Below are 4,652 nucleotides of genomic sequence, written 5' to 3'. Positions count from 1 at the left end.
TCCTCCCTTGTAAGGCACCCCAACCAAACTCACCGAGTTGCCTCTGCAGAGGAGTTTTCCGATGGTACGTCACGTCCTTGGGTGCACGAGCTTCACCCCCGAATCGCCTTTGGGTAGACCGTCACGAGCTCGTCCTCGTACGTCCACTTCCCTCGTTACCGTCACATCCTTGGTGCCACCAACGTCACCTCCCTGCCTTCTTGATCTTCAACACCTGTTCAGATTAGTGGAAGAAACGATATACCGCTCCCCGTGATTGATCAAAGGTCAATCACCGCTCTCAATGATGTATGAATGATCAAATGCACTAAGATTCAATATGTCATATCAAGATCAATTCTGAAAATCTGTCTCAGAAGTACTTTCAAGATGAACAAATCAATTCCTCTTAATCGCTTTCAAAAATAATATCAATTCCTTCACTATCCTTCACAAAATCTAATAAAAATCACCATTAACTCAATGATTGTGGAGGAAACTATTACCCTATTCAGTAAATGAATGAGTGATGAAAATGAAAAACTTCCATTGAGAGTAGAGAAGCACAAGCACACTGATTGCAGGGGAAGAACTTCACAAGAGGGAGCACTTTCTTCTTCAAAGAGGAGCTCAAGAGAGATGGTTTTCCCCGTCAGATCACTCAACCCTTGCTCTGAAGGGGTATTTATAGTGCTAGAGGGGTAGATTGTAATTTTCTGAGAATTTCAAAAAAATTCGAGCTCAAAAGGATCTGTAATTAATTTTTTATGATTTTTCAAAGTTTTATAGAAAGTTTCCTTAATTAAATAATTAATTATAGTAATTAGTGCTAATTAAAGTAGTTAGGTTTAATATAGGAATTCCAAAAGTCGGAAAAAATATGATTTTTAGAAATAAAAAATGAATTTTGGAAAGTCAACCGTCGGACCCGACCTTTGGAATAAATCGAATTTCCTAATTCGATTTATCGGGTCCAAAGTAAGTTAAATATAGAAATTTTATTTCTATATTAAAGTGCACACGTGGCGCACTGGTAAAGCGCCACGTTGCCATTGCGGAGGTTGCGGGTTTGACTCCTGCCCGCCACGTTTTTTTTTTAATTATCTATTTAAACTTTCTACTGCGGACCCGACCGCGGACTTAACTGGTTAAGTCCGCCCGTCGGGTCCGCCACTAAGGCTAATGGGCTCCGCCCATTTAGGCCTTAATGGGCCCTTTATAACCCAAAATAAATAAATAAAAATGATTAAAAAACCATTTCTCATTCAATAAAAATTATTTTAATTTCTTTATTTTTTACATTTTAAAATATTTTTTTAAAATATAAATCAATGTTTTAAAGACACTTTAAAACCTAAAATGCCATTTATATTATTTAAAACATTTTAAAAACATTTAAAAACATTTTCAGAATATTTAAAAAGCATTTTTAATTATACAGAAGATTTTAACAACTTTTATTAAAAATTATATTAATAGCTCTTAATATTTTAAAACAAAATTTTTTTTTTTAAGCATTCAAAAACCTTTAACTTCAAAGAACTTATTAATTTATAAATTCATGATTACTATTGTAATTTAATGTACATTAAAACACAAAAACCTCAACAAAGTTCATCATCTTATTTCACATGATAGAATGATCACATTGTATGTCAAGTCTATTCCTATAACAACAAGAGGTTGCCAATCACTCCCTTATAAATGCTATCCATCAGTCTCCAGTTACAACAACCACGGTGAGGATATTGTCAAGTGAAGTTTCTAAAAGATCCAATGCGTTACAAAATGATTCATTCCCTCAAACATGGGAAGACTTAAATGGAATCAAAATCACATCAATAAAACAATAAAATGAAGCACTTGTGCATGGATTGCATCAGTGCTTTCTTGCATCCCAGAGCAAGACCAATGGAGCTGCTCAAGATTGCAGCCTCTAAATGTATCCATTCAACCTTGCAACCTCCATTTACCCTTTGTCTTCGTCGTTGTTATGCCAGTTCAATCACATGGGGAGTGGAGAGGAGGTGTAGGGAGAAGGGAGAAGAAGGAGAAGGCCCCTGAATAATTTTGGCCTAGGTGAATTTAGTTGTAGGCCTTCCCCAATTCATACTAAGTGGGTATTTTTTATAAAACCCCTAAACTTAAGTATATCTTCTGACGTCCAAAGACCATTTGCGTGTGGACCATGTATTAGTTTACTTAAGGACTCAAGGTGTCCTATAACCTTTATTCACCTTCCAAATTAATTAATTATATCATCATATATATTAATTAATGTATAGGTGGATAGGTTGAGTCTCCCGCACATGGGGTGCCAAGCTACGCTTTGTGCTCAAGAAGGTACAAAGGAGTGTGTATCAACTCAGTCATGAAACACTATTGGTCATCCGTTACCATCTACGTATAGTCCATCATTTAGAACACGTAAGTCATAATCAAAGTACGATTGTCCGTCCATAAGGCGCCTTTGTTGGCTTCAATCTAAGGACCACTTACACAACCGTGATGTGAATCAACCTGATTGACACTTTGGTATCCTACCATTTAAGGATTCGTATGGCCCAATTAAGTGAACTATTTCTACTAAAGAGCACCTACTATCTATCCTTAGTGTCTCCATAGTAATGGCTATGGTAGCGGCCATACTCATCACATTAGTGAGGGTAGATAGTGATATTCTATCTGGATACCTTAATCTCTTTCTAGATTATCCTTTGAGTAGGAATATTTAGAACACATGCTTAACAACTATCGATCTCCGTATTAGGATCTCATCATAATTCATTAAGTTTGATCATGTATTCATGGACTTCATTATAAGCCTCACATGTATACTATAATCAATATATTCTATCAATGCACATGGAATGATAATGGAATGTGTGATTGGCTTGCTGGCCATTTATATTTCCATCAGTATATGTTCCTTGTAGAGATGACTCTTTCTTATAATTAAATAGACAAATTATTTTATTTGTAAATGATTATTAATTCTATTGATTAAACTCAAATCCAACCATGATCTAACTGTAGCCTAAGTGTGAGTTTTTCACATAGTATGGGCAATATTACACATGGTGTTCTATAATAACCCCTGTTACACATGAGTACAAACTGAATGACTGATTTGGATTTGATGACTAACTATCCTTTGAGTCACTTGGGAGTCTCTAGTGAACAAAGGATTAGCCATACATAATACCTAACTATAGTGAAATTTCTATGAGAGAGTTGGAATAGTCCTATATATCTACTAGATTGCAAGGTGTATCTTTCTACTCCAACCATGATCTAACTGTAGCCTAAATGTGAGTTTTTCACATAGTATGGGCAATATTACACATGGTGTTCTATAATAACCCCTGTTACACATGAGTACAAACTGAATGACTGATTTGGATTTGATGACTAACTATCCTTTGAGTCACTTGGGAGTCTCTAGTGAACAAAGGATTAGCCATACATAATACCTAACTATAGTGAAATTTCTATGAGAGAGTTGGAATAGTCCTATATATCTACTAGATTGCAAGGTGTATCTTTCTACTCCAACCATGATCTAACTGTAGCCTAAATGTGAGTTTTTCACATAGTATGGGCAATATTACACATGGTGTTCTATAATAACCCCTGTTACACATGAGTACAAACTGAATGACTGATTTGGATTTGGTGACTAACTATCCTTTGAGTCACTTGGGAGTCTCTAGTGAACAAAGGATTAGCCATACATAATATCTAACTATAGCGAAATTTCTATGAGAGAGTTGGAATAGTCCTATATATCTACTAGATTGCAAGGTGTATCTTTCTACTCCACAGGCTGGAAACTGAATTTATCAGTTGGGTTAAATCAATTCTTGATTAGCTAATAAGTATGTTGATATATTAAATTAATAAGGTTAGTCAATAAAAATTATTAGAACTTGAAATTTATTAACTAAATTGATATAAGGGCCTAGAGGGTCATGCACATAAGATTTGGGTTGTCCATCGTTTCTTCTTTCATTTCCACTCACTCCATTAGAGAGTCTTCATGGTGAGGAGATCAACAAGGTCTTTGAAAAGAGTTGGTGAAATAGTAGATGAAATCCAATAGTCTTTTAATCCCTTAGATACTTATTGAGCCAGGTACTTGAATGAATTCATGCCAGTCTCCAAAGGAGCAACTCAATGGTGGAAAAAGATTCCCACGAGGTATACAGAGTTTTCAATTCTTTAGATATCAGTATTATATTGTATCTCCCAAACACAATAATTCGAGTGACCCTACCGTCTTTGTCTACTTTGCTTATTTTGACTACTCAATAAATAGGATCGAAAAAATGCCTCAATATCCAAATCTATACCCAGCTAGTGGTACATACACAAATAAAACAATAGTATGCCCCATGACCTTGGGTGCACAATGTAGGGTGTGTCATGCACCTCCTACGTAAAGTTGCACTACAACCTGTGTACGCATGAAACATAAGTCAAGTTCACCAGCATCGTGGATTCCCACCTCCATCTAGAACTATATAGTGATAGGGACCATCTATCACCAAAAACCAACCTAAGTTAGCTCATGGAACATGGGCTGAATGAAAAACCCGGCCTTCTATTATTCGGCCTAGTCAACGGGCCCCCAAATGTTGACGTTACCTTCGTTCATGCTTTTATGGTTTCTT

This window comes from Wolffia australiana, chromosome 4 (assembly GCF_029677425.1).
Source record: "Wolffia australiana isolate 7733 chromosome 4, ASM2967742v1".
Taxonomy (NCBI): domain Eukaryota; kingdom Viridiplantae; phylum Streptophyta; class Magnoliopsida; order Alismatales; family Araceae; genus Wolffia; species Wolffia australiana.
The sequence above is the reverse complement of the archived record's forward strand: the minus strand, read 5'-3'. Positions refer to the sequence as shown.